Source organism: Schistocerca nitens, chromosome 1 (genome assembly GCF_023898315.1).
Source record: "Schistocerca nitens isolate TAMUIC-IGC-003100 chromosome 1, iqSchNite1.1, whole genome shotgun sequence".
NCBI classification, from domain to species: Eukaryota; Metazoa; Arthropoda; class Insecta; order Orthoptera; family Acrididae; genus Schistocerca; species Schistocerca nitens.
In genome coordinates, this window is record NC_064614.1 from 1,041,857,807 (window position 1) to 1,041,878,557 (window position 20,751).

The following is a 20,751-nucleotide window of genomic DNA, read 5'->3' on the forward strand; positions in this document are numbered from 1 at the left end:
CGGCTCAAACCCGTGTCCATCCATCCTGATTTAGGTTTTCCGTGATTTCCCTAAATCGCTTCCAGCAAAAGGCCAGGATAGTCCCTTTGAAAGGGCACAGCCGACATCCTTCCCTAATCCAATGGGACCTATGACCTTGCTGTTTGGTCTGTTCTCCCAGATCAACCACTCAACCCTCGCCCTGTAGATCTGCTCTCTCCCCCTCTCCCCCTCTCCAGTACATCTGCCCCCTCCCCCTCTCCTTGTACATCTGCCCCCTCCCCCTCTCCTTGTACATCTGCCCCCTCCCCCTCTCCTTGTACATCTGCCCCTCCCCCTCTCCTTGTACATCTGCCCCCTCCCCCTGGCCTTGTACATCTGCTCCCTCCCCCTCTCCCTGTACATCTGCTCCCTCCCCCTCTCCCTGTACATCTGCTCCCTCCCCCTCTCCCTGTACATCTGCTCCCTCCCCCTCTCCCTGAACATCTGCCCCTCCCTGTCCCCCTGCTCCTCCCCCCTATCGATCTCCTCTCCCCCTTCCCCCTCCATATCCACCATCCTCGTTCCTCTACCCCTCTATGTGTGTCCATCTCCCCCTCCACGATTCTCTCTCCACCTCGTCATCCAGACAAAGGAGATTGCTAGTTGTTACCCCCAAAGTATTTATTTCCAGATAGGAAGTAATATGTGTACCAAGTTTGATAGAAATGGATCCAGCGGTTTCGGAGCAGCTATTTGCCTGTCGCTTTGCCTTCATACGCACGTATCACATATTTAACACATTTCCCTCATATTTGTACTTACATTTCACGTGTATCTCTAGCGAATTTCGTCCTTCAGTTTAGTTTTCAAGCAGCGAAATGCGTATGACGTCATGTCTTCTGAAATGTGTCGCACAGTGGTATAATTTTGCAGGCACATCCAGCGGTATTTCTGGACACTGCCTGCGAAATGTGTTGCGAATAATTAGTGGTAAGGAAGCAATAAACTAAAACGTCATGAGTGATGCAGCATGTCCACTATGGACAAACAGTAGATTCATTCTGAAGAAGGTTGGGTTATCCCGACTGAAACCTAGGTAAATTCTAGGTAAACTGTGCAACTGAGGCTGTTCATTATTAAAAATAAAATTATTTCTCTTCCGCAAGTAGTTACAAACGTTTCCGCGAAGATTCATTGGTCATTCGTTTATAATGGTGGCCCTCTCAAGTTGTTGTTGTTGTTGTTGTTGTTGTCTTCAGTCCTGAGACTGGTTTGACGCAGCTCCCCATGCTACTCTATCCTGTGCAAGCGTCTTCATCTCCCAGTACCTACTGCAACCTACATCCTTCTGAATCTGCTTAGTGTATTGATCTCTTGGTCTCCCTCTACGATTTTTACCCTCCACGCTGCCCTCCAATGCTAAATTTGTGATCCCTTGATGCCTCAAAACATGTCCTATCAACCGATCCCTTCTTCTAGTCAAGTTGTGCCACAAACTTCTCTTCTCCCCAATCCTATTCAATACCTCCTCATTAGTTACGTGATCTACCCACCTTATCTTCAGCATTCTTCTGTAGCACCACATTTCGAAAGCTTCTATTCTCTTCTTGTCCAAACTGGTTATCGTCCATGTTTCACTTCCATACATCGCTACACTCCATACAAATACTTTCAGAAACGACTTCCTGACACTTAAATCTATACTAGATGTTAACAAATTTCTCTTCTTCAGAAACGATTTCCTTGCCATTGCCAGTATACATTTTATATCCTCTCTACTTCGACCATCATCAGTTATTTTACTCCCTAAATAGCAAAACTCCTTTACTACTTTAAGTGTCTCATTTCCTAATCTAATCCCCTCAGCATCACCCGATTTAATTTAACTACATTCCATTATCCTCGTTTTGCTTTTGTTGATGTTCATCTTATATCCTCCTTTCAAGACACTGTCCATTCCGTTCAACTGCTCTTCCAAGTCCTTTGCTCTCTCTGACAGAATTACAATGTCATCGGCGAACCTCAAAGTTTTTACTTCTTCTCCATGAATTTTAATACCTACTCCGAATTTTTCTTTTGTTTCCTTTACTGCTTGCTCAATATACAGATTGAATAACATCGGGGAGAGGCTACAACCCTGTCTCACTCCTTTCCCAACCACAGCTTCCCTTTCATGCCCCTCGGCTCTTATAACTGCCATCTGGTTTCTGTACAAATTGTAAATAGCCTTTCGCTCCCTGTATTTTACCCCTGCCGCCTTCAGAATTTGAAAGAGAGTGTTCCAGTTAACGTTGTCAAAAGCTTTCTCTAAGTCTACAAATGCTAGAAACGTAGGTTTGCCTTTTCTTAATCTTTCTTCTAAGATAAGTCGTAAGGTTAGTATTGCCTCACGTGTTCCAACATTTCTACGGAATCCAAACTGATCTTCCCCGAGGTCCGCTTCTACCAGTTTTTCCACTCGTCTGTAAAGAATTCGCGTTAGTATTTTGCAGCTGTGACTTATTAAACTGATAGTTCGGTAATTTTCACATCTGTCAACACCTGTTTTCTTTGGGATTGGAATTATTATATTCTTCTTGAAGTCTGTGGGTATTTCGCCTGTCTCATACATCTTGTTCACCAGATGGTAGAGTTTTGTCATGACTGGTTCTCCCAAGGCCATCAGTAGTTCTAATGGAATGTTGTATAGTCCCGGGGCCTTGTTTTGACTCAGGTCTTTCAGTGCTCTGTCAAACTCTTCACGCAGTATCTTATCTCCCATTTCATCTTCATCTACATCCTCTTCCATTTCCATAATATTGTCCTCAAGTACATCGCCCTTGTATAAACCCTCTATATACTCCTTCCACCTTTCTGCCTTCCCTTCTTTGCTTAGAACTGGGTTGCCATCTGAACTCTTGATATTCATACAAGTGGTTCTCTTCTCTCCAAAGGTCTCTTTAATTTTCCTGTAGGCAGTATCTATCTTACCCCTAGTGAGACAAGCCTCTACATCCTTACATTTGTCCTCTAGCCATCCCTGCTTAGCCATTTTGCACTTCCTGTCGATCTCATTTTTGAGACGTTTGTATTCCTTTTTGCCTGCTTCATTTACTGCATTTTTATATTTTCTCCTTTGATCAATTAAATTCAATATTTCTTCTGTTACCCAAGGATTTCTATTAGCCCTCGTCTTTTTACCTACTTGATCCTCTGCTGCCTTCACTACTTCATCCCTCAGAGCTACTCATTCTTCTTCTACTGTATTTCTGTCCCCCATTCCTGTCAATTGTTCCCTTATGCTCTCCCTGAAACTCTCTACAACCTCTGGTTCTTTCAGTTTATCCAGGTCCCATCTCCTTAAATTCCCACCTTTTTGCAGTTTCTTCAGTTTCAATCTGCAGTTCATAACCAATAGATTGTGGTCAGAATCCACATCTGCCCCTGGAAATGTCTTACAATTTAAAACCTGGTTCCTAAATCTCTGTCTTACCATTATATAATCTATCTGATACCTTTTAGTATCTCCAGGATTCTTCCAGGTATACAACCTTCGTTTATGATTCTTGAACCAATTATAACCGCCCTGTGGTTCTTCTCACTTACCACTCGCAAAGTGAACGAGAATAAGAAACTTCCTGGCAGATTAAAACTGTGTGCCCGACCGAGACCAGACGTTTTAATCTGCCAGGAAGTTTCATATCATTGCACACTCCACAGCAGAGTGAAATTTTCATTCTGAACTGGAACAGTCGGGTGTAGCTTCCATAGTGACTGAAGAGATGGAGATGTCAACTACTAATATTTTCACGGCGAAGAATTAATACAGTTTATTTTTTACTTCTATATTCAAACACATATCTTTATTTGTAGAATAAATATTTCTCCCTGCAGCAAAGTGTTCGTTGACACATGACAGCCGGCCGTTGTGACCTAGCAGTTCTAGGCGCTTCAGTCCGGAACCGTGCTGCTGCTACGGTCGCAGGTTCGAATCCTGCCTTGGGCATGGATGTGTGTGATGTCCTTAGTTAGGTTTAAGTAGTTGTAAGTTCTAGGGGACTGATGACCTCAGATGTTAAGTCCCATAGTGCTCAGAGCCATTTCACACACAACCATTAACACGTTGTATCCAGAACCTTGTCTTTCGCGGGAAGTACTTTTGCTGACTTGCGCTATCCAGACACAACTGACGACCCTACCTCAAAGCTTTACTTCCGCGAGTACCTCTTCTTCTTTCAGAATGTCGCAGAAGCTCTGCTGCACACCTTGCGGGACCAGCACTGCGCCCGCATCTCGTGGTCGTGCGGTAGCGTTCTCGCTTCCCACGCCCGGGTTCCCGGGTTCGATTCCCGGCGGGGTCAGGGATTTTCTCTGCCTCGTGATGGCTGGGTGTTGTGTGCTGTCCTTAGGTTAGTTAGGTTTAAGTAGTTCTAAGTTCTAGGGGACTTATGACCACAGCAGTTGAGTCCCATAGTGCTCAGAGCCATTTGAACCAGCACTGCTGGAAGGAAAACAGACTTCAGAAAAATAGCTTAGCCATACCCACACAGTTTCGAAACAGCATCCACTCTGCTGCAGGGTGAAATATTAATCCTGGGCGTGAAAGCGGGCGACGGACCTGAAGCTGCGTGGACGAGTCGAGATTCGTGCCGTAATAGCATTGCTGCCGAAAGGCAATTTTCCGTGCTCGAGAACCGGTCAGGGGCACAGTTTAAATCTGTCAGGAAGTTTCAAGAAAAGTCTATATATTGCTTCCCATTTAAATTGCTATCAATTTCGAAGACTCAAGGTTGCAAACTCAGGCGAATGGATATGATAGCGAGTATTCGGCTACTTAGATGTGGGATGTAAGATACATTGATAAAATGTATCCGGACGCTCCTGTGCAATGCGGAATTGACCACTGGTTGGGTTCCAAGAGCCGGCCGCGGTGGTCTCGCGGTTCTAGGCGCGCAGTCCGGAACCGTGCGACTGCTACGGTCGCAGGTTCGAATCCTGCCTCGGGCATGGATGTGTGTGATGTCCTTAGGTTAGTTAGGTTTAAGTAGCTCTAAGTTCTAGGGGACTGATAACCACAGCAGTTGAGTCCCATGGTGCTCAGAGCCATTTGAACCATTTTTTGGGTTCCAAGAGAGGCAGGTCATCTGTATGAAAGGAGGCAGGGCGTATTCAGTTGTCTCTAGAGCAGAGCAACTTAGTCATTGCGTGTCATCTGAGTAACAGATCCATCAGGGACATTTCAGCCCTTCTAAATCTGTGCGACTGTTACCAAAATGATGGAGACCTCATGCACTGACGAAAAGGGGCAGTCGAACATTGCGGAGGGTTGTCGTAAAAAAATCGCATGAAATCAACGGAAGGAATTTCTCGTGAGATCCAAAGTGCTACTAGCGCTATGGCTGTGTGACGGGTGTTAAAATGAACGAGGTACAGAGGTTGTGCAGCTAGTCATAAGCCACATATTTCTGTAGTAAGTGCTAAGCGACGCCGGAGGTGGTGTAAAGAGGGACGCCACTGGACAGTGGATGGCAACAAACGAATGTTTTGGAGTGATGAATCACGTTATACCCTGTGGCAGTCCGATGGAAATGTGTTGATTTGGAGAGTGCCTAGGGACCATTATCTACAATCTCATGTAGTTACAGCAGTTCAAAATGGTTCAAATGGCTCTAAGCACTACTGGACTTAACATCTGAGGTCATCAGTCCCCTAGAACTTAGAACTACTTAAACATAACTAACCTAAGGACATCACACACATCCATGCCCGAGGCAGGATTTGAACCTGCGACCTTAGCAGCTGCGTGGTTCCGGACTGAAGCGCCTAGAACCGCTCGGCCACCGCGGCCGGCGCGTTCCAGCAGTGGAGGAGATGTTGAGTATGGGAGTCCCTTCGTGGTTGGTTGTGGTCTCCTTATTGCGCTTAGTTAAATGCTGGATGAGGAAGGAAGTGACCACATTTTATAGCATAGTCTACCGCGTGCAGTAGAAGAACACTTCGGAGACGGTGATTTTGTATGATCATGGGGGTTCACCCTGTCTTAAAGCAGAATCTTGGGGGGAATGGACTGGCTTGCCCAAAGTCCCGACCTGAACCCATTGTAACACCTTTGGGATGAGCTGGAACGTCGACTTCATTCAGTACCCCAGGTGCCAACGTCACAACCGTTTGTGGTTTCGGCTCCTGAGGAAGAAGGGACTGCCTTTCCTCCACAGACATTCAGAAAATTCATTGACAGAGTCCCCGGCAGTGTTCAAGTTGTCATAAGGACAAAAGACGGTCACACTCCATATTAATGCCCACTAATAAGTACGCGAGTACTTTTGATCAGATTGTGTATTAATAAACATGTTGTATACATTCGTTTGGAAAACAATCATCTTTTCCGCCTGAAACTAGATATTTAGTCTAATCACATCATAGAAGTATAACATTCAAATTCGCCAAGTCGTGAGTTACGGAATTAGTGAAGAGTACTTCTTTGGTTCATCGATGTTTATTAAAGCCCAAACCTAAACTGGAAGTGGGATATGTAATAGAGATTTTAGGGAAGATTTGCGCAAGGAGATGAAATGGAGGCGAAGCGGAGGAAATGGGTGACCCCACAGTGCAAAGTCTCTCCATCAGTCAGTTGTTACTGAAAGGAAAGTCTGGACGCGTGCGACGCCTACCACATAAACGAGATTAAACATACGGATGTATAAGTGCAATGCTGTAGTAATTTATGTACCTAATCGTTATGAGGAGCAGAGTCGTCAAACATTCTACACCAGTAAGTCGAAGTGTTGTGTTGTATTGTATGGACCTGGGGACCTAGAAACGACGGAGGAGCTCCGTCCCCGTAGTCGCACACAACCCCACAGCAGGCTACAGCAGTCCACTCACCCCACCACCGCCCCACACCGCACCAAGGGTTATTAGTCGAAGTGTTACTATTGCGTCAGGTATTGCAGATGTCCATAATTATGGCATGCTTTGAAGAGAATATATTGCCATTGATTCAACATTGTTCTTAAGGGAATTGGAGTTAAATTTGTGTAAATTATGGAAACAGAACACAAGCAATAAAGTGAAAGCTATCCTACAAAACTTTTTACATCTACACAACCAAAATCTCTCCTTGCCCCGGTTGTAGCTGACCACGAACATTTGTTAGACACGAACACGCTGAACAACACCACAAAATCATGCAACACAAGGGCACCATTTTTACCATTCAAAAGGAATATGATGGTGTTGCATAAAGTACTATCCGCAATATATGGCTTGCGACGAACAGATGTAGATACTAATATGTATGATAAATCGACGTTTATTTGATAACCCGCAACAAAGCTATGTTTGCCAAGGTGTTACGGTTAATCCGCTGGGCAACGCCCTTATTATATCAAGATACGACAGATACGATAGGAGGATTCTGCCGAAATTTCGGCAGGAGATGAATGTACCAGCTTCGCCCGGAATTAAGACTTTGTGACGACATTTATCTGTGGATGACGCACTTTATCGTGGCGCGGAGCTTGTAAAACGCGGAATAAAACGCGAGCGCGGAGCTGTGGACACGCAGTGATAAGGAAGGAGCTCTAGCCTCTGAAGTGTTAACAGCGCCGACATAGCTGCAGTACGTTAAGGTAAGGCACATTGTTCTACCAGCGGACAGAGAGTGATATTACTTTAATGTGATGCTGTGGTACCCACGCGATCTACCTCCCGTAAAACACAAAATACGTCTGTTTCTACATCTGTTCCCTGCGAACCACATGGAGAACAAAGCATGGTCTGCCAAAATAATTTTCCTCCGTTAAAAAATGAGGTGTGATAATTATTACTGTCTGCATAGTTATGTAGACGCCCATATTTCTCTAATTTATCCCCCTTGCTCAACACGCTAGATGAGTTGGAGGAAAAAAAAGTACAATTCTTGACTCTTATTGGAATGCCTCTGGTCCCGGCGGAGGTTCGAGTCCTCCCTCGGGCATGGATGTGTGTGTTTGTCCTTAGGATGATTTAGGTTAAGTAGTGTGTAAGCTTAGGGGCTGATGACCTTAGCAGTTAAGTCCCATAAGATTTCACACACACTTGAACGTTTTTGGAATGCCTCTATAGTCTGAAAATAAGGCTCTCTGAGATGCACAACGCCTTCCTAGCGCTGTGTCCCAGTGGACTTCGTTGAGCATTTCCATGCCTCTATCATGCTGTCAGAACAAATGTGTGACGCAGCGTGCAGCTATTCTTTGACTTCTCTTTTTCTCTTCTCCGTTAATTGAGGATACCAGACCGCCTGACAGTACTAAAGAATTTGTTGAAAGAGTGTTCTAAGTGACCTCCTTCTTAGACGAATTGCAGTTCCTCAGGATTCTTCCTTGCGGTTCGATGGCCGAGTGGATGTGGCGAGTCTAAGGCTGCGGTTATAGTGGCACCGACAACGGTCATCGGACGTCTTCGCCAGAGGTCGCCCACAACATCGGTCGAGAGCGTGGTCACAGTGTGTCCGAACTCCTTCTTCAGGTTTTGGCGGGGTCAAATACATTGAGTTACATTAGAATCTACTCTATGTATGAAGTAGGATAGATATTAACCTCCTCGGGTGGGGTGGATACTAAGACGCCTATGTGCTAGGAGATAGGAGAGCACCTAAAGCACTGAAAAGTGGAAATACTGTATATACCTTTACCGTACACCATATCTGCAAACCACTTCACAGAACAGAATTGACAGCCTAATGACATAAAAAAAAACTGAAATTTCGCCTTTAAAAAATCATTCACGCGCAAAGTTCGTACAGCTGCACCATCCTACGACTGTTGCGCAAACTCCCATATGGATGTCATAGAAACAGGCGTCAATGGCTTAGAGAAGCAGCAGAAATAGTTGAAAATAAATCAGTGGACAGGCCCGGACAAAGTGCTGATTGTGTTCTAGAGAGAGTACTCTTCGGTATTAGTCTTTTACTTAGCTTCCATTGATGGTTAATCTCTTGTCCAGGGCCAAGACTCCAGAGGCTGGTAACAGAAGAACCCGCCAAATTACAGACCAATATCCGTAATGTCAGTCTGCTGCACAATTTTTGACCACCGGTCGTTGTGGCCGAGCGGTTCTAGGCGCTTCATTCTGGGACCGCGCGACCGCTACGGTCGCACGTTCGAATCCTGCCTCGGGCATGGATGTGTGTGATGTCCTTAGCTTATTTAGGTTTAAGTAGTTCTAGGGTACTGATGACCTCAGATGTTAAGTCCCATAGTGCTCAGAGCAATTCTTGACCATATTCTGCGTTCAAATAAAATAATTTTCTTCGGCTCGAAAAAGCTTCTTATCTCAAATAAGCAGAGATTTAGGAAGCATCGCTCGTTTGAAAGTCAGCTTGTCCTTTTCTCATATGATATTCTGCGGACCATGGCGGGAGGGAAACAGGCAGATTCCATATACCTATATTTCCGAAATCTTTCATACGGAATAGCTTCTCAGATATTCTGAGTGGTACAAAAACTACTCGAGTTGTAGGTCCCAGTACGTTGTGGCCAGCGAATGTTCATCACGGAGAAGGGCATTGTTAGGAGTGTCCCGGTGAAGTGTCATGGGACTGCTGTTAGTAATGGATAGATTGAAAAGCGATCCAGGCTGTTTGCTGATAACCCTTAGTGTTAGAGCATGTATGGTCTTTGAGTGTCTAAGAGGGATACTGGATGTTTTAGACAGAGTTATGAATGCCATCTTGTTCTAAATATGGAAAAATGTAGTTTCATGGTGATGAGTAAGAAAAACCATCGTATTTTGTAATTCATTGGCAGGGGTGTACTGCTTGACAGTCATATCGATTAAGTATCTAAGCGTAACGTTGCAAAGCAGTACGAAATGGAAAGAGCGCCTAAGATTTGTGGTAGGGAATGCGGGAGGTCGACATCGGCTTATTGGGATAATTCTAGGACAGTATTACAGTATCAGACCGCGTACAGAACACTTGTGCGACCCATCCTTGAGTGCTGATTTGTTGTTTGGGTAAAGGAATACAGTGAAGCAACTCAGAGGTTACTGCTAGGTTTGTTACCGGCAATTTTACGGAAATGGCCCTTGCGCTCAAATAGAAATCTCAAGAAGAAAGATGTCGTTCTTTTCGCGAAACATAATCGGGAAAGAATAGAGAACAGGCGTTTGCGACGGACTGCTGTCTCAAACGTACATTTCGCATAAAGGCCATGAATACTAGATAATATGGGCTCTTACATATAGACAGACATTTTCCACTTGAATCATTTGCTATTGGAGCAGAAAATATGACTAGTAATGCAAAAAGATACCCTTCTTCATGCGCCTTATAGTGACTTGCGGAGTATGTATGTAGATCTAGATTTATTACTAGAAAGAATAGGTGAGGTACTAAGTTTGTCGGACACTTTTACCAAGAGAGGAGACAGGTTAGTGGTGAATGATTTTGCGGCATCAAAGCATAGACAAGAGGGCAGTACAATGGGCATTTGAAAGATTGTAGGGACAAAGATTGGAATATTTGAAACAGGTTATCGGGCACATTGCTTGTATTAAGTGCGTAGAGAGAGAAATATTATCAAAGATACCAAAAAATGTAAGACACTAGACCAGATAGAAGCCTGACATGTAAATTTAAAGCTTCCTGCCGTTTCACTCATGGATGCAGAGGTCGAAGGCAGACTGCTTGTGCACCAAGCAGCTGTTATTAATCTAATTTTATCCTGACGCTCCCTACTGGAAGAATATGGAGGGAACTGAGGACTATTCAGGGACACTGCTCCTTCCTCCGCCCTACGCCACCTTCCCAAAATGGGTGTTACAAGCGGTGCAGTTCTGATTGGAGTGGGTTGTATTTTGTGTACGTATTATCGGTTTTGTGTTTCCTCGGAACTGCGGTTGTACACGGACTGACTTGAAAGAGTAGCGTGTGTGCGTAAACTTTATCATCAGCCGGAGAAAACTGGTGCAAAGACCCATATAATGTTAAACCAAGGAGTTACGTGAAATAACTTTGTACGAGACGTAAAATTAGTTCTCAGAAATGATACGTTCACAAAGGTACATGTATCACACTGGAACAACCGAAATAAAATGTTCAAGTGTACCTACGTTCTGTATTTTAATTTAAAAAACCTACCTGTTACCAACTGTTCTTCTAAAATTGTGAGCCATATGTTTGTGACTATTATAGCGCCATCTGTCACAAAGCGAAAAAAGTGGTCCAACTAAAACATTCATATTTCTTTACGTACTACACGAATATGTAATAAAAATGCGGGTTGCTATTTAAAAAAATGTAGTTGATATCCGTTTGACCTATGGCAGCGCCATCTAGCGGCCAACCATAGCGCCATCTGGTTTCCCCCTTCAAGCTAGACAAGCTTCATTCTTTGTAGTTTTTTCGTTTGATGCTTATTTCGTGAGATATTTGGCCCGGTCACTATCAATGGACCACCCTGTATAAAAGTACAAAGTTCAATGAACTGTTCTCCATTCCTGTTTGTAGGTTTATGAGCTGGCAATCGCCCGACCAGACTTCGACATTTTTTCTCTCGTCATATCTTCACATTAAAGTGTCCAAGTAGAAGTTTGATATTACTATTCGGTATGGTCGTTAACAATTGCTCAAGTTCACCCCAAAATTTATTCTGTTAGTTGGAACAGGAACATTTAACAGTTTGTAGATTTTTTTTTCCAACTTAACCTTTAACAATGCTATTCGTGCGGAATTAGATGAAAAATCCTCAATGGAATCCAATATTCTATTGTGTACCAAGAAACACATCCCGAAATGGGAAATATTTTCTATTGACCTTTCTCCTGGAGGTCCTTTATAAAGCCGATATCCTCCTGATTCGATCGGATCCTGATCAGTATTACTGTTGAAGGGATATGATAACTACACTCCTGGAAATGGAAAAAAGAACACATTGACACCCGTGTGTCAGACCCACCATACTTGCTCCGGACACTGCGAGAGGGCTGTACAAGCAATGATCACACGCACGGCACAGCGGACGCACCAGGAACCGCGGTGTTGGCCGTCGAATGGCGCTAGTTGCGCAGCATTTGTGCACCGCCGCCGTCAGTGTCAGCCAGTTTGCCGTGGCATACGGAGCTCCATCGCAGTCTTTAACACTGGTAGCATGCCGCGACAGCGTGGACGTGAACCGTATGTGCAGTTGACGGACTTTGAGCGAGGGCGTATAGTGGGCATGCGGGAGGCCGGGTGGACGTACCGCCGAATTGCTCAACACGTGGGGCGTGAGGTCTCCACAGTACATCGATGTTGTCGCCAGTGGTCGGCGGAAGGTGCACGTGCCCGTCGACCTGGGACCGGACCGCAGCGACGCACGGATGCACGCCAAGACCGTAGGATCCTACGCAGTGCCGTAGGGGACCGCACCGCCACTTCCCAGCAAATTAGGGACACTGTTGCTCCTGGGGTATCGGCGAGGACCATTCGCAACCGTCTCCATGAAGCTGGGCTACGGTCCCGCACACCGTTAGGCCGTCTTCCGCTCACGCCCCAACATCGTGCAGCCCGCCTCCAGTGGCGTCGCGACAGGCGTGAATGGAGGGACGAATGGAGACGTGTCGTCTTCAGCGATGAGAGTCGCTTCTGCCTTGGTGCCAATGATGGTCGTATGCGTGTTTGGCGCCGTGCAGGTGAGCGCCACAATCAGGACTGCATACGACCGAGGCACACAGGGCCAACACCCGGCATCATGGTGTGGGGAGCGATCTCCTACACTGGCCGTACACCACTGGTGATCGTCGAGGGGACACTGAATAGTGCACGGTACATCCAAACCGTCATCGAAGCCATCGTTCTACCATTCCTAGACCGGCAAGGGAACTTGCTGTTCCAACAGGACAATGCACGTCCGCATGTATCCCGTGCCACCCAACGTGCTCTAGAAGGTGTAAGTCAACTACCCTGGCCAGCAAGAGCTCCGGATCTGTCCCCCATTGAGCATGTTTGGGACTGGATGAAGCGTCGTCTCACGCGGTCTGCACGTCCAGCACGAACGCTGGTCCAACTGAGGCGCCAGGTGGAAATGGAATGGCAAGCCGTTCCACAGGACTACATCCAGCATCTCTACGATCGTCTCCATGGGAGAATAGCAGCCTGCATTGCTGCGAAAGGTGGATATACACTGTACTAGTGCCGACATTGTGCATGCTCTGTTGCCTGTGTCTATGTGCCTGTGGTTCTGTCAGTGTGATCATGTGATGTATCTGACCCCAGGAATGTGTCAATAAAGTTTCCCCTTCCTGGGACAATGAATTCACGGTGTTCTTATTTCAATTTCCAGGAGTGTATATTGTGTTGATGTATGATGTCTGTTAGATGTTTCAACATATTGACTTTTCATAAAGATTGTTATTTACTGTTGCAAAATATGAAAAAATTAGTGGTTTATTAAATTTTAGCCTATTCTTGTGTGAAATATGGTGCATGTTTGTTTATTCAGTGCATCGTTAGGCGCTCCGACTCGCCTTATTCCACTATGTGACACATTTAATTTCAATTAATGTTAATAATACAAGATTGTATAAGATTTCTGTTGATAAAATCCACTTTTAAATAGATTTGAAATGCTTATTTATTTGATCAATAATTCCATTCTATCTCACCATGTCAAAAAATAATGATGTTACATGCTTCTACAGAAACAAAAAATAAAAGAAAGAAACAGCATAACACTGGATTTGAACATGGTATCTCCACGCTGCCGATTCATTTTTTCACTGTGCCAGGGATTCATAAAACGGGGTGGAAACTTCAACTGCCATTTTCTCGGAAACTACTGAGTGTGTGAACCTAAGCCAAAATGGGTGTCCTTTTTTTTGTTTTCATCCCTTTTTCACTATGCGAAGTTTCGTCTGTGTCGCTCATTGACACCTATGGAGGGTTCCCCGTCTTAGAATTCAGAGATGAATTTCCGTCTCTCGAAAGTATATTGCCGCGTGAGCACAGTTTCGTGACTCCTGTCGGTAGAGGAATTCCCAGTTTGACGATTCCCATGTAAAGTATGGCCTCCCGACTGGAGTAGCTCGAAGATGGTTTAGATTTGCTACTTCTGAGGAGAGATCCTCACAATATGTGCACATTTTGATTCTGTAGAGATGTGCATGATAACACAGCTGTTGATACCGAATTCGTGTAATTGATGTCGTATGTCACCGTGAAAGTATTAGTTTTGAACACCGCGTTCTTTTGGATACGCATTGTTGAATCCATGCAAAAATCTGTCCTTCAGTCGACAGACAGGCTTCCCAGAACCGGTGCAATCATCAAATGCCCCTTTACCCTCAGAGGATACGAGCTCTGTCTGCCCACAACACAGCTTGTGGCAGGCGTGTTCAACTCCAGTAGTGACACAGAAAGCTGCGACTAGCCCTAAGTAACGCTCACGCTATCGGAACAGACGCTGTTACATAAGACGTCATAACGGCTGTAAAGTCGTTAAGGAAGACAGTGACACAATACGATCATTATCCCCGCTCAAGAGATCTGACACTGCTGTGAAGACACGTTGTTAGTGCTTCTTGACGAGGACCAGTTTCCTAGTTTCGGAGTCTTCCTGTTACGATTGCCGAGTGATATGAGCAGAAATTTTTTTGCTGCTTAACGGACGCCTAATAATAAAACGCGTCTACTGCCATCTTAATAGAGTTTCTGCCTTGCCAAGATGAAGAGGTTGGTACAGGAGACGTTTCAAAGTCATCGCTTCATCATCAAGACTATAAAGATCTTCACTGCAATGACGACACGCCAGACACGTGTTGACATCGCAGTGAAGGACAACTGCAGTCCTAATGATAAAAACTTGACTACGAAATGTAAACTGGCGTGCAGAAATACTTTTGGAAAGACGCTTTATGGATTAAGTTTCCATTCATTTCACTGTCTTGCTAAGAATAGCCACTAAGGCAACCATGACATCTGCTTAAACTTTCTGCATATGAAGTTATAAGAACTACATGATTTCGGGAAGAATTCCGAACGTTGCCGTAGTTTGGGATTACAATATTGGAATAAAGGAAAGAGGCACCTTACTCCTGTACAATTAGATGTGTCAGTACTGTTTTGTTAGACTATTCTACCATGTTGCCTGGAGCCGAACACCGCGCATTGTGAAATGTAATATGTTTCGCGCAGTTGTATGTTTGTTGAACAAGAGCACGTCATAATGTTATGTCCGTCACCTTCCAGTGGTACATAGGTTATGATTACTCACTGTCCACGCTGCCACAGGTCGTATCTGAAAGTGGTAGTTATGTTGGTAGTAATGCGATTTTTGAACATCACCCTACAAGCTCAAAAATACACTCCTGTATATCCTGAAGGACCTTTAATGAAACAACCATTAGTAGTGCACGTTTGAAAACGGTTTATCACAGGTATGGGTCCAGAACTTATTCTTAATTAGTCACTATTGGACGAGACAATGTGCATGGCACGGTGGATACACAGGTTCCGGTCAGAATACCAAAGTTAAGCGCCATTGGGTGGCCAATGCTTGGATCGGTTACCGTCTGGGTATCTTGCGTGGTGCTGGCAGCTGTTCCCTTTGCCGGTACGGGTGAAAGGAGGGACGCCAACGTCCTGGCTGAAATACCAAAACCCTCGGCAGTATCTCATGAACTGAGGGTTAACGATATTGCTGATGGTAATCTGTCCGTCGGTGGGCCCCTTGATGCTATTCGAGAAAAGTGTGCTATGTGCCAGCACTGAGTTTGTCCCTTCTCTCATAATCATTCAACACACACACACACACACACACACACACACACACACACACACACACACACACACACTCTTCCCCAAGAAATTGGCACAGTTCGGTCTGGTAGTATTACTGAAGTGATACTGTCATAAAAATCTGGATAATAAATCATAATAGCACGTGCTGGTTCAAATGGCTCTGAGCACTATGGGACTTAATATCTGAGGTCATCAGTCCCCTAGGCTTAGAACTACTTAAACCTAACTAACCTAACGACATCACACACATCCATGCCCGAGGCAGTATTCGAACCTGCGACCGTAGCAGCAACAGCGCGGTTCCAGACTGAAGCGCCTAGAACCGCTCGGCCAGAGTGGCTGGCCTAATCGTATGTGCATAAACACTAAAGGCGACTGCAATTTTGCTTATTGCTGGATACAGCACTCTTCTATAGATACAATACTTCGTCGGATTCTTCACAACATTCAGGCCGTATTTGCAAGAGAGCTTACATTAGCGGAAGCATTACGACGTTGTATTTAACGCCATTTTCATTCCGATACTGCACTGTCTGGTAAGGATGCGGGAGGCACCAGTCACTGCCTGACTCCAGTCTGTGCTGACGACAAAGCCCACCTTCAGGGGCGATGTGTCGATTCGAGTTCTTCGCGCCGGCGAACTACTTACACGTTCATATAATGAGTAAGATTGGATGACAGTACGCTCAAAAACGTTTCGCGGCAAACAGTTCAGTTTACCCTCAGATCAAAATAACGTAATTTTTGCTTAAATACATGGCACCTACTTTAATCTCTTACTAAATAATAGGTTAGAAGTGCTGTTTCGGAAGTCTCTTACATAATCCGTTTCTTTTTATAGTCGGTTGGTAACTGGATATAACCTTACGATTCTACCTAAATGTGACTCCGTGCGCAGTCATTTGTTAACATGGCGGCCTCCGAAAGGTTGGCCACTCTTTGTCTGCGTAGATTCTCTCCTTTAATCCCGTACACATACTGTAATCGATTAAGACGATGTGGCGTGGGGTGTGAGAGAGGGACGTATTTTGAGGAGAACGATACCCCCTCTCCGTCTCAAACCGCACGGTTGCTTGCGAAGTACAAAAATGCAGAAACGCCTTGCACTGGTCATCGTTTATCAGGAAATGTTTTTCTGATAGCTGCTGCCAGTTAAATTTTAGGCTCCCCAAAATGATGAAGTTTTTGAACTGGCTGTGGAACTGCAGTGCTTACAACAGACGACCACGAGCAGAGAGCCGACTAGCGTAAATGGGAACAAAGTGATGTATTGCTGTAAGTGTAATTGCAGTGAACACACTGCACGCTCACTGCAGGGGAACAGACGGGCTAGTCAATGCCGATTTCCAGATGACATCAAGCCCTCTCCCCCCCCCCCCCCCCCACTCACTCACTCTCTCTCTCTCTGGCTCTCGGTCCTTCCCCTCCCCTCTCTCTCGCTCTATGTCCCTCCCCTCCCCTTCCCTCCCCGTCCTCCCTCTTTCCCTACCCCCACCACTCTGGCTCATGAATTCATGCAACACTCTAACCATTAAAAAAGTTAACTTCCTCTGTGTTTTCAGAAATAAAGTTGCTAAATTATCATTAGCACACCTCAATACGAATCATATACGGTATGATTTTTCTAATCTGCATGAAACTATTCCTGAGAGGATAAGGAGCAAAAATGGTTAGATGACGTATGAACTGGAATACGTTCCAAGGGAGAATAGATGCACTTGAATATGGACATAAAGGATCTCCGACATTGCAGGTTTCGGTGATGATCATTTGTCCCTACGAAGGTGGGTGCCAACGGAATGTCAGTCGGAGGACAAAACTGGTGATTGTAATTTCATGAGAAGATACCGTTGCAACGAAAAACGCCTTTGTTTTGATGATTGTCACTCCAATTCACGCATCATGTCTGTGGCACTGTCTCCCCGCATTTCGCAATGATACAAAACGAGCTGCCCTTCTTTGTACTATTTCGATGTCATCCATCAGTCCCACCTGATGCGGATCCCACATCCCACAGCAGTCTCTTTAGTAGACCTGTTGCACCTTCTAAGTGTTCTGCCAATGAATCGCAGTCTTTAGTTGACTCTACCCACAGCATTATCTACGTGATCGTTCCAATTTGGCTTACTTGTAATTGTGATCCCTAAATATTTAGTTGAATTTACAGCCTTTAGATTTGCCTGACTTATCGCGTAATCGAAATTTAGCTGATTTCTTTTAGTACTCATTGTGAATAACTTCACACTTTTCATTATGCAGGGTTAATTGCCACTTTTCGCACCATGCAGATATCGTATCTAAATCATTTTGCAATTCATTTTAGTCATCTGATGACTTTACAAGACTGTAAATGACAGCATCATCTGCAAACAATCTAAGAGGACTACTCAGATTGTGTCCTATGTTGTTAATACAGATCAGGAGCAATAGAGGGCTTATAACACTTCCTTGGGGAATGCCGGATATTAGTTCTGTTTTACTCGATGAGGATATCTAGTTCTATGTTTCTCATCTTGGCAGTTGTTCTTAGTTGGAATTCAGGAATATTTACTTCGTCTTCTATGGTGAAGGAGTATCGGAAAACAGTGTTTAATAACTCTGCTTAGTGGCACTGTCATCAGTGACTTCACAGGTGTTATCGCGCAGTGAAGGTATTGATCACGTCTTACCACTGGTGTGCTTTATGTAAGACCAGAATCTCTTTGGATTTTCTGTCAGATTCCCAGACAGAATTTCGTTGTGGAAATTATTAAAAGCACTTCGCATTGAAGCACGCGCTATACATCGCACTTCTGCAAAACTTTGCCTATCTTGGGGATTTTGCGTTCTTTTAAATTTGGCTTGCTTTTTTCGTTGCTTCTGCAACAGCGATCTGACCCGTTTTGTGTACCATGGGGGATCAGTACAATCACTTATTAATTTATGCGGTATATATCTCTCAATTAGCCGGCCGCGGTGGCCGAGCGGTTCTAGGCGCTTCAGTCCGCAACCGCGCGACTGCTACGGTCGCGGGTTCGAATCCTGCCTCGAGCATGGATGTGTGTGATGTCCTTAGGTTAGTTATGTTTAAGTAGTTCTAAGTTCTAGGGGACTGATGACCTCAGATGTTAAGTCCCATAGTGCTCAGAGCCATTTGAACCATTATCTCTCAATTGCCGTCGATACTATCTCTTTGAAAGCATTCCACAGCTTTTCTAAGCTTACGTGATCAGATCGGAAGGAGCGGAGACTGTCTCTCAAAAAGGCGTTAAGAGCATTTTTTCAGCTTTTTTAATTAGATATACTTTGCGTTTTCTTTTTGATGGCTGTGGGTGTTGCGGTATTCAGCCTAGCAGCAATCGCCTTGTGGTCGCTAATCCCTTTATCCGTCATGATACTCCCTATATGTCCAGGGTTATTTCTTGTTAAGAGGTCAAATATGCTTTCGCAACCATTTACTCTTCGAGTGGGCTTAGGAATTAATTGTTCAAAATTATCTTCTGAGAAAGCCTTCAGTACAATTTCGGATGACGTTTCATGCCTGCCGCCGGCTTTTAACAGTTAATTTTTCCAGCATATCGCGGGTAGATTGAAGTCACCACCGACTATAATTGTATGAATGGGGTGCCTATTTGAAATGAGACTCAAGTTTTCTTTGAACTGTTCAGAAACTATATCTTTTGAATCGGGGGGGGAGGGGGGGTCGGTAAAACGAGTCAATTAATATTTTAGTCCGATTGTCAAGTATAACCTCTAACCACACCATTTCTCAAGAACTATCTACTTCAGTTTCACTACAAGGTAAACTGTTTCTGACAGCAAACTGTATTTAATCTATCCTTTCACACTGTTAGCTCGTTTGAAAAAATTTCGGCTGAACTTATTTCCGGCTTTAACCAGCATTCCGTACTTACAACTATTTGAGCTTCACTTCTTTCTATTAGGGCTTGGAGCTCTGGTTTTTTTTCCCAAGACAGCTACGACAATTTACAACTGAATTACCGATTGTTGCTACAACTACCTTACTGTGTTTTATCTGTCCCCTTTAAGATGAACGCCCTTTCTGTGGTTTCCTGAGACACTCTAACCTAAAAAACCTCCCAGGCACTTCCACACAGCCACCGCTACCCGTGTAGCCGCTTCCTCCGTATAGTGGACCACTGACCTGTTAGGCGGAACTCACCACGCTGCACCAAAGGATCCCAGACGGTTCTATCGACGATGCTGCAGATGGTAAGCTCCGCCTTAATCTCGCAAGCAAGACTGGCAGTCTTTACCATTTCCGCTAGCCGTCCGAAACCAGAGACAATCTCTTCTGATCCAAAGCGACACATGTCATTGGTACCGACATAAGCCACCACCTGCAGTTGGCTGCACCCTGTACTCTTCATGGCATCCGGAAGCAGCCTTTCCACATCCGGAATGTCTCCTCCCGGTATGCACACAGAGTACACTCTGGCTTCCTTCCCCTCCTTGGCGACCATTATATACAGGGCTATTACAAATGATTGAAGCGATTTCATAAATTCACTGTAGCTCCATTCATTGACATATGGTCACGACACACTACAGATAAGTAGAAAAACTCATAAAGTTTTGTTCGGCTGAAGCCGCACTTCAGGTTTCTGCCGCCAGAGCGCTCGAGAGCGCAGTGAGACAAAGTGGCGACAGGAGCCGAGAAAGCGTATGTCGTGCTTGAAATGCACTCACATCAGTCAGTCATAACAGTGCAACGACACTTCAGGACGAAGTTCAACGAAGATCCACCAACTGCTAACTCCATTCGGCGATGGTATGCGCAGTTTAAAGCTTCTGGATGCCTCTGTAAGGGGAAATCAACGGGTCGGCCTGCAGTGAGCGAAGAAACGGTTGAACGCGCGCGGGCAAGTTTCACGCGTAGCCCGCGGAAGTCGACGAATAAAGCAAGCAGGGAGCTAAACGTACCACAGCCGACGGTTTGGAAAATCTTACGGAAAAGGCTAAAGCAGAAGCCTTACCGTTTACAATTGCTACAAGCCCTGACATCCGATGACAAAGTCAAACGCTTTGAATTTTCGGCGCGGTTGCAACAG

The 20,751-nt window shown here is 44.9% G+C and overlaps 1 protein-coding gene across 3 annotated transcripts in view; it reads left to right on the plus strand.

Moving 5' to 3' along the window:
• The window catches only part of LOC126197083 (uncharacterized), a 576,613-nt gene that overhangs the window by 338,267 nt on the left and 217,595 nt on the right, over window positions 1–20,751 (plus strand). The window contains exon 1 of one of the 3 annotated variants that reach the window (XM_049934615.1): window positions 7,533–7,571. The exons of the other annotated variants lie outside the window; for them this stretch is intronic. The gene's annotated coding sequence lies outside the window, so the exon portion shown is untranslated. Of the gene's footprint in view, window positions 1–7,532; window positions 7,572–20,751 lie in introns of those variants that run through there. 3 annotated transcript variants of the gene reach the window in all.